At 38.6% G+C, this 10,908-nt stretch overlaps 1 pseudogene; it reads left to right on the top strand.

The window, feature by feature from the left end:
- The first annotated feature begins 2,453 nt into the window (after positions 1–2,453).
- The window catches only part of LOC102840023, a 16,840-nt pseudogene continuing 8,385 nt past the window's right edge, over positions 2,454–10,908 (top strand).

Raw genomic sequence — 10,908 nt, 5'->3', positions numbered from 1 at the left:
GGTACCATTGGGTTGATTCTGACTCATGGTGTCCCTTTGTGGGATTTCCAAGGAGCAGCTGGTGAGCTTGAACCACTCACTGGCCTTGCAGTTTGGATGGATTTTGTGGTCCAGTGTATTGACCCACAGTGTCACAAGAGGATAGTCCAACCAAAATAACAAATTTAATAACCACTATTTTTGCTACTCATCATCCTAATTGGGCAGATATTCAGGCTCTATTAAACCTGCTCCTGACCAGTGATGAAAGAAGGCTTGTCTGAGATAAGGTACCAGACGAAGTAGCACACATCCATGGAAAAAACCCGAATAGGACCCTGGCCCCAGTCAAGGCAACTCCTCTAACTGAGCCAAACTGGCATATAAATAAAGGGCCTCCTGCAGCTGGAACACTATGATAGGTACATTCTCAGAGGTTTGAAGAAGGGAGTTCCTAAACAAAAGAGTTTGAACATGGTACATGTGGCTCAGCAGAAGAATCTACCAGGCTTACTCTAAGTATACAGACCTTGACCCTGAGGACTCAACAAATATCCACATGGTTAACAAGATTTTTATCTTCCCAAATACTCCCAATATTAGAAAGGAACCACTGACATTTTACAGGGCAATTGACATGGATGCATTTCAGCTGGTTGACATCACCTTCAAGATATTTAACAGATGAGAGCCCAAGAAGACTCAGGTCATTACTGTCTTCCTAAAGACAACTAGTGGTAAGCCTGTGGGGCCCCAGGGAGGACCCCTGAAAGTAAAAAGGGCATTAAGCAAGGACCAATATGCTTATTGCAAAAAACCTAGACACTGGAAAAATAAATGTCCAAGTCTCAGGGGAGGATCTGGCAGAAAAAGCCACCCTCCAATTCAATAGATGGTTGGAACAAGCTTCATTGTCTACAGAAGAGTGATGGTGCCAGGGGAGAAGGGGTTCCAGCAGGTTTTGGCATCAACTTCTGCCATCCGTATTGCCCTCCCTCAACTCCCCATCAGGAACTTATGCTGAAAATAACAATGAGGGACAGATTGTAGAGTTTTGGTGGACATTGGGCCACTTATTCAGAGGTCAATATGCCTCTGAATTCCCCATTTTTCCATTCAGTGATGATGACTGAGGTCTCAGTGAGGCCTGAGGACCAGATCTTCCTGAAACCCCTAGACTGCTTCATTGGGGAAAAGAAAATGACACACCATTTCTTACAAATACCTGACTGCCTGTCCTCCTTACTGGACCAGGACCTGCTTCCAAAGTTGCATGTTCAAATAACCTTTCTTCCTGAAACCCAATATCTGTAGACGGAGGTTCCTCAAGAGCATGCCTGTCAATTACTGATTCAAATTCCAGAAAACAGTCCCACTGGCCTGAGGAGATTGATAATCAGGTAAACCCCTTGTGTGGGTTAGCGGAACTCAGGGGAGAGCCAAGAAGCATCCCCTGCCGAAGTCTAATTGAAGCCTGGAAGCTGCGTATCACACAGAAATCAATATCCTCTCAGGAAAGAGGCTGGGAATTTCATTCTGGGCCAGCCCATCACTGTTTCCATCAAGTCGTCTCCCTGCTACAACAAAAAGGAAGCCTATGGCTCACTACAAGACAAATGAGGCAATACTAGGCAATATTGGAAAATCCAAATATTACCCTGAGAATTATGTGGTGATGAAACCCACCATCCTCCTTCCTGATGTAGTAACTGGAAGGCTGAACCATGACTCTATAGAAATCATTGATTAAGTATTTTCCAGCCAACCTGACCTTTTAGACCAAGCATTATACATGATGGACTAGACGTTGTTCATGTATAGAAGCCGTTACATGGAGAAAGGGACTTGGAGAGCAGTGTGTGTGACAGTAACCTTACAAGACCTGGTGGAGGCAGTATATCTCAGCTCAAAATACCTAACTGACTGCACTGACAAGTGCATTAGAAATGTTGGCAAGAAAGACTGAATGTGTCCCAGGGGATTTGAGTTCAATTGAGGCAAAAGGATTTGAAAGAGAGGTTAAAAGATGAAAAGTGAATGATGATGGAATTGTTCTGGTTCTGAGAGATTAAAAACTAGAGCAAATGGTAATAGAATGGTTCTGATCCTGTGAAAACTATCTCTTGCTCTTCTTAAATGAGTCTATGAAATGATCCACTATGGGAAAGAGACCCTGGCTTGATTCATTAGGTTCTGGCTCCAGGTAAAGGAAAAAGAAATCATTCTGGATGTTAGCTCTGCTTTACCTGACTCAAGAACAATCTCAGTCCTGCATCAATGTCAAGGTAAACAGCTCCTTGAAAATTGGCAGATTAATTTTATGTAGATGCCCCAAGTTGGAAAATTAAATATTTGCTGCTTTTGTTTTTGTCAGTACATTTTCTGTGTGCAGAGGTTCTACCCACTCAAACTGAGGGAGCTTCAGAAGTAGTGAAAATCCTCTTGAAGGAGATTATCTCCAAAAAGTGTCCAAAATGACAACAGAGCAGCAAACACCTACAGCTGAAATGGAGATTGCACTCAGCATGGAGATCCCACACCAGAAAAGTGGAGAAAATGAACTCTACTCTAAAGAAACAAGTGGCAAAACTGTCAGGAAATTTATCTACATTAGGACCAGATGTTGCCTTAGCCCTGTTCTGAATTCAGGCAACCCACAGAAGCGGGCTTACATTGAGCCCTTATGAAATTGTATATGGTACACCTTTCCAGGCAGCTTCTCTCAACCTTCCACCCACCCTCAACCAAGATTCAAAGGTGCAGTAGTATGCACAACACCTCCAACATTCACTTCCTGTTATTCTTAAGTTTGCTCTTCCCAGGTTGGCTTCCTTCCCTTTCAGCCTCGAGATTGTGTCCTGTTCAAAATGTGGAAAGACAGACCTGACTGCCAGTTAGAGGATATGTGGACCGGATCCTGGAAGATTCTGCTGACCACCCCCACTGCTGACTCATGTGCCTCAAGACCTGGAGTCAAGAAAAATCCTGGACGATAATGGGCCGTGAATTCTTCTTCCAACCTAAAGTTTCTATTCAAGCTGCATTAAGCTGCATTATGTGTGGCGCTGTGGGCTAATGCGTCATACTGCAAAGTCGTTTGAACTGCAACATCGGTGGTTCAAGCTCATCAGCTGCTCCTTGGAAACCCTATACAGGGTCACTATGGGTCAGAATCGACTCGAGGGCACTTAACAAAAACAAACCAAAAAGGAAGAACATGCTCAGCATTTCTCAAGCTGGGGCAACTGAAGAAAAACTTCAAACCTCTATTTTGTTACTGAAAGATTCTCTGGGCAAATTATTGAATGACGCAGAAAGCATCAAGATAAAATGAAAGGAATACACAGAGTCACTATACCAAAAGGAAATTGTTACTGTTCAACCATTTCAAGAGGTAGCATATGATCAAGAGACAATGATACTGAAAGAGGAAGTCCAAGGTGCATTGAAGGAATCGGCAAAGAACAAGGCACCAGGAGATGGAATAAAAATTGAAATCTTTCAAGAAAATGAGGTGGAACAGGAGGCACTCATTAATCTATGCCAAGAAATTTGAAAGACAACTATCTGGCCAACTGATTGGAAGAGATCCGTATTTTGTGCCCATTCCAAAGAGAGGTGACCCGACAGAATGCAGAAATCATTGGACAATCTCTTTGATATCCCAAGCCTACATTGACTGAGAACTTCTAGAGATTCAAGCTGGATTCAGAAGAGGCCATGGAATGAGGGATATCATTGTTGATGTCGATGGATCTTGGCTGAAAGCAGAGAATATTAGAAAGATGTTTACCTGTGCTTTATTGACTACGCAAATGCTTTCGATTGTCTGGATCATGACAAACTATGGACAACATTGTGAAGTATGAGTATGCTGGGACATTTAATTGTGCTCCTGAGGAATCTGTACCTGGACCAAGAGGCAGTTATTCGAACAGAACATGAGAACACTGGATGGTTTAAAATTAAGAAAGGTGTGCAATAAGGTTGTATTCTTTCACCATACTTATTCAACCTGTATGCTGTGCAAATAATCTGAGAAGCTGGATTATATGAAGAAAAATGTGGCATCAGGATTGGAGGAAGATTCATTAACAACTTGTGATATATAGATAACACAACCTTGCTTGGTGAAAGTTAAGAGGATTTAAAACATTTACTGATGAAGATCAAAGAGCACAGCCTTCAGTATGGATTACATCTCAATGTAAAGAAAACAAAAATCCTCACCACTGGACCAATAAACAACGTTCTTATCAATGGAGAAAAGATTGAAGTTGTCAAGGACTTCATTCTTCTTGGATCAACTATCAACTCTCATGGAAGCAGCAGTCAAGAATTCAAACAACATATTGCATTAGTAAATCTGCTGCATAAGACCTTTTTAAAGTGTTGAAGAGCAAAGATGTCAACTTGAGGACTAAGGTGTGTCTAACCCAAGCCATGGTATTTTCAATAACCTCATATGCATGCAAAAGCTGGACAGTGAATAAGGAAGACTATAAAAAAATTGATGTGTTTCAGTTATGGTGTTGGAGGAGAATATTGAAAGTGCCATGGGCTGCCAAAAGAACCAGTAGATGTGTTTGGGAAAAAAGGCAGCCAGAGTGCTCCTTGGAGGCCAAGATGGCCAAACTTCATCTCTCATACTTCAGACATATTGTCAGGAGGGACCAGTCACTGGAGAAGGATATCCTGTTTGGTAAGGCGGAAGGTTAGAGATGGATTGGCCAAGTGGCAGTATCAATGGTCTCAAGCGTAGCAACAGTAGTGAGGTTGGCCCAGGATCCACCAGTGTTCGTTCTACTGTGCATAAAGTTGTTATGAGTCGGTACCCACTCAATGGCACCTAACAACAACAACAACAACAACAACAACAACAAACTTCTTTCTCCTAATATAGGTTGGACACTCAGATCTAATCCTCTATTGCTGAGTGAAAATGCTTAGATGTATCTGGGCACACATATAATGAATACATCTGATTTCTGTTTGAAGAGGTATTGTATGTTGAACAATCCTTTACCTCCTGCCTTATTGGCATTAGTACTTCGGTAACACAGATCCAGCATGGTAGCTTTTCCTCTGTGGAACTAAGGCCTTTTCCTACATCCCTGCTAACTCTACTGGGGCAGGGTGGTGGGGAGAAGAGGCCCTGTACATTTGGTAGACTCCTCACCTTCGTACCCCAGAGACAGTACCTGACTGATAGGCCTAATCGCTGGTGCTCCCCCCACTTGATTTCTGTATCAATCTACATCTGTTCAGTCCTGTTGAGCATGTGACCCTACCCCTTTTTGTAATGCTTGCTATGGTCTCAACTCTAAATGTGAAAATCAAGAGATATGCCAAGTGCACTGGTAAAGAATATTAATGCCACCTATCAGTGCCCAGACTATTACTGCCCTTAGTGTAAGGATTTCACTATAGCAAATAACAAAAGTTAATTGTCTAAATTACCTAATCTAAAGTGGCTAACCATATTAATTGTGAGGGTTGGGTTTGTATTGTCATAGTAATTTTCATATGTTGCCATATTCAAAGCTCACCTTGCTGTATCGCCCTTTGGAAAATTTGCTGTTTTTCACAACCTAAGCTCAGTTCTTTTGATCCAAGGAACAGTGTCCAGTATCAAAGTAACCATTTTCATTTGAAGCAAATTTTATAGAAATGAAATCTAAAAATAAGAGGGAGGATGATGGCATGGATCTACTGACCTAAACAAAATGGAGTTGCTTTAGTCATTAGGTCTCAAATGAGGACCCTGAAAATGAGGAAGTTTAAAAATTAGCTAAGATGACCTTCTAGTCCTAGATGGAGAACAGGAAAAGGAGAATAGGACGTGCTTAAACCTACCCATATAGTTATCTCAGATGATTAAGCAGATGAAACCTAAAGGTAGAATGTTTGAAGAAGTTTATTGCCTTATTGTTTCTTTTTCCAAAGAATGCTATCTTGATGTAAAAATAGATGAAGTGTACATCCAAATGTAACTTACCCTATATAATGTGTCTGCTCTTTGTGACAGACAGACAGTCTTGAGAAATTATTCCCTCCAGCCTCCAAATTACTGGCTTTCTGCCAATAACGCTTGGATTGAATCGAAGAAGAAGAAGGAGAAGACGAAGAAGAAATTGTTTATTGATCCAGTTTCGAGGAGTTTTTTCTTTTTTATAAATTTTTATCTAAAGTTTTAATTTCTGATCATCATTAGTAAGTGCTACAAGACCTTTCTGTTTTCAGAAAGCAAGGTTGTTATATGTATATAACAGATTTTTTTTAAAAAATTTTATGAATAGCAACAATTATTCTTATAGTCAATTCTGGTTCATATGTTGCATCATATTAATTCAATTCTTACAGGTATGATTTTTCATTGGGCATAGTGTGATTGATTTTGTTATTTCAGAGATTTTTTTTTTTAATACTTCAATTGCTTATTTGCTCACCAAAAATCTGATAACTTTATTTTTTTTTTAGTATTTGATGTGGTACTGTCTCATATTAAAAATGGATGACTTCCCAATATACAGTATGTCTACTTCTTGGCTAAGTTCCCATATGGGAAAAAAAAAAATTGTTCAGAATTATCAAAAGAAGAGTGTTTGAATATTACTCCTTAAGCATAAAATTATCTCTGATATTATGGGAAGCATTTTATGTGTAGGCCTACAGCATACTGTATGTTTTCTTAAAAAGGCAAAGTATCTAAAAATGAACGTGTAGAAAATGTGACAGTCATACCATGCTAGCTGTATTTGTTACTATGCCATTATATGATTTAAAAGCCACTAATGCAAAAGGAAAGTGCATGGTACTTGCTGTGTGTTTCTAATTGGCACAATTTGCTAATATAGTCCTTGACGCCAGAATTCTGTTGTACACATATCTGATTTAATAAAATTAAATTGCAGGGTCTTTTTTTTCCCTTGCAATTTTGGAACATCAGAACAAACAGAAAGCAAGGGTATGCCTATGAATACTAATTAATAGCTGTTCTTGCTAAATATAAATTGCCTTCCTTCAGAGGCAAATATGATAAAGACACTGTTAAAAATGAAGGCATAAAATGATATTTCATAAAATAAAGTCATATAAAGATTTTTTCCCTGTTATCTCTTTAAACCCTTGTGTATGTAGCTTGAGCTTTGAAAATGTGACTATGCAAAGTCTTTTCTCATCCCTGACCAAATTCTACTCATAAGAATCTATGATGAGTTTTAAAGAATGAGAAGCTGCCTAGGAAAACAAATTAATTCTGACTTCTATATTGATGACACACCCATCCCGTTCCATAGAAAGAGCTGTCTCTCCTCATCTTTGACTTTTCCTCATTATGCTACATCATCGCAAACCAACTGAAGTCAAGATATTCCTGTCTAAAATCACTCATTCATATTCCATCTTTCCATCCAAAATTGAGTGATTATCTACTAGTAGTCAAAGGGCATGTTAGGTAAAACACCAAGACATCCCATTCTTTTAGGAAGTTTATAGTATCAACAAAGAGAAGTACATTAACTGAGAAATAGTGAAAAGTCCCATACCAAAGGATACATAGGGAAATTTTCCTTTAAAAGATAAAGTTTGCAATGAGATTTTAAAAAATGTGTTGTTGTTATGTGCCATTAAGTTGGTTCTGATCCCTAGTGACTCTACATTCAACAGAACAGAACATCGCCCAGCCCTGCACTGTCCTCACAATTGCTGCTAGGATTGAGAGTATTGCTGCTGCCACTGTGCCAATCTATGTCATAAGGGTTTCCTCTTTTTTCACTGACTCTCCACTTTACCAAGCATGATGTCATTGTCTGGGGAATGATCCCTCCGAATACTATGTACTAAATATGAGCGATGAAGTCTGGCAATCTTGGATTCTACAGAGTACTGAAGAGACTTCTTCTAATCCAGATGCCACATTCTTCTTCATATAAACCACCCTACTGAATTAATTGTTCTGAATTTTGTTGTTGTTAAGTTCTATTGCTTGGTTCCAACCCAAAGCGACCCAGTATAAGGTTTTCTAGGAGTGGCTGGTGAACTTGAACCACCGACCTTGCAGTTCAAACCAACTTTGCAGTCCAAAGCATTAACACACAGCACCACACCAGAGCTCCATTGTTCAGCATACAAGTTGAATAAATATGGTAAAAGAATACAATCCTGGTACACACCTTTCCTTATCTTAAAACATTCAGTGTCATTTTGTTGTATTTGAAAACTTCCTTTTGGTCTGTGTACAGGTTCCTCAAGAGCACAGTTAAGTATTATGGAATATGCATTCTCTGCAATGTTATCCATAGCTTGTCATGATCAATACAGTCAAAAGCTTTTATGTAGCTTTTGGTAAATAATATATAAATAAAGCACAAGTAAACATCTTTCTGATATTCTTTACTTTCAGCCACGGTATATCTGACATCACAAGTGATATCCATAATTCCACATACTCACTTGCTTCTGAGTTGGACTTCTGGAAGTTTCCTGTCAATGTGCCATTGCAGCCATTTTTAAATGATCTCTAGCAAAATTTTAGTTACCTGTGACATTAATAATGTTGTCCAATGTTTTCCGCATTCTGTTAGGTCACTTCTCCTTGGAATGGTCACAAGTATTGATCTCTTCTAATCAGTTGACCAGATAGCTGTCTTCCTAAAATCTTGGCATAGATGAATGAGTGCCTCTAGTGCTGCATAAGTTTGTTAAAATATTTCAATTTGTATTTCATCAATTTCAGGAGCCTTGTAATTTGTGAATGCCTTCAGTGTACCTTGGACTTCTTCCTTCAGTATCATTAACTCTTAATCATATTCAACTTTCTTGAAAGGGTTGAACATCAGCCATTTATTTTTGTTAGGGTGACTCTATATATTCCTTCCATCTTCTCTGATACTTTCTACTTCATTCAATATTTTGCCCAAAGAATCTTTCAGTATTGCAAGTCAAGTCTTGAATTTTAACTTAGTTCTTTCAGCTTGATGAATGGTGAATGTGTTCTTACTTTTTGCTTTCTTACTCCAGATCTTTGCACATTTTATTATAATAGCTTACTACCTTTCCTAGCTGCCCTTTGTAATTTTCTGTCTAGCTATTTTACCTTCTTGCTTCTTCCACTTGCTTTAGTATCTCTACTCTTGGGAGTAAGTTTCAGAGTCTCTTCTGACATCTATTTTGGTCTTTTATTTCTTTCTTGTCTCCTAAATGAACTTTTGTTTTCTTCCTGTTTGAAAGTCTTGATGTCATTCCACTACTCTTGTGGTTTTCGGTCATTGGTGTCTAATTTATCAAATCTGCTCTTGAAATGGTCTCCAAATTCAGGTGGGATGTGTCCAAAGTCATATTTTGTCTCTTGTATACATGTTTTAATTTTCTTCAGCTTCTGCCTGAATTTACTTATGAGCAATTGGTAGTTCATTCCATAGTGTGGCCCTGGGCTTATTTGGTTGATTATATGGAGGTTTTCCACAATTTCTTGCCACAGATGTAGTCAATTAAATTTCTGTGTATTCCATCTGACGATGTCCATCTATGTAGTTGTCTTCTATGTTGTTTACAAAAGGTGTTTGCAATGAATAAGTCATTTGGTCCTGCAAAATTCTACCATGTGATCTCCAGCATCATTTCTATCACCAAGCCCATACTACTAATCCATACTTTTTGTTTCCAACATTTGTATATCAATTATCAGTAATTATCAATATACCTTGATTGCATGTTTGGTCAAGTTCAGACTGAAGAAATTGGTAGAATTCTTCAATTTCATCATCATTGGCTTTAGTGGTCAGTGCATAAATTTGAATCACTGGTATTATCTGGTCTTCCTTACAGATGTATGGATATTATCCTATCACATATAGCAATATACTTCAAGATAAATCTTGAAATGTTCTTTTTTATAATGAATGTGATACGTTCTTCTTAAACTTTTCATTCTTGTCATAGTAATCTATGTTATTGTCAGATTCAAAAGAGCCACTGTCAGTTCATTTCGGCTCACTAATGCCTATGAGAGGAGTCCTGGTGGGGCATTGTCGTCTAAGTGGAAGATTGCAAGGTCAGTTTGAATCACAAGGTCGCCAGTTTAAATGCACCTGTTGCTCTTTGGAAACCCTATACTGGGTCACTATTTGTTGAAATGGATTTGACTGCACTTAACAACAACAACAATACCAAAGATGTAGATGTTTGTGCATTCCATTTTATTTTTGAGAGATTCCAAGTTTCCTAGATTCATGCTTCATATATTCCATATCCCAATAATTAATGGATGTTTGCACTTGTTTGTTCTTATTTTGAGTTGTGCTCTATCAGCAAATGAAAGTCCTAAAAGCATCCATTTGTGTTATCATAGTCAACTATACTTTAAAAAGGCAGCCCTTACTCAGTCGTATTTTGTCTTCCTTCCAACTGAGGAACTCATCATTCAGCCCTATCATTTACAATATTCTAGTGTTGATCATTATGTCTCAATATTTAATATCCTGGTGCTATCTGACAGTGTTTTACTGCTATTTATAAAGTTTACAGTGGCTAAACATTTGAAGTAGTCATCCTCTCCTTCTTCCAAGTCTGTCTTAGTCTGGAAGCTCAACTGAAAACGGTCCATCATGGGTTCCTTTCTGGCATTCAAAATACCAGTGGCATGACTGCTAGCATCACAGCAACATGCAAGCAACTGCAGTATGATAAAATGACAGAAGAATGGTGGTTACAGATGAGTGGTAGTTACCAAAATGTGTAAAAGTTACCTAAATGGAATCTTTGGGTGTTGCAAATGACTAACCCACTTAACTGAAAAGTTCAAAGTTCAAGTCCATACTGAAGCACTTGGGAGGAAATATTGGTGATCTACTTCTGAAACAACCTTGCTTGCTGAAAGTGAAGAGGACTTAAAACATTTACTGATGAAGAACAAAGAGCTCAGCCTTC

This window comes from Chrysochloris asiatica, unplaced genomic scaffold (genome assembly GCF_000296735.1).
Source record: "Chrysochloris asiatica unplaced genomic scaffold, ChrAsi1.0 scaffold00214, whole genome shotgun sequence".
NCBI classification, from domain to species: domain Eukaryota; kingdom Metazoa; phylum Chordata; class Mammalia; order Afrosoricida; family Chrysochloridae; genus Chrysochloris; species Chrysochloris asiatica.
The sequence above is the reverse complement of the archived record's forward strand: the minus strand, read 5'-3'. Positions and strand labels throughout refer to the sequence as shown.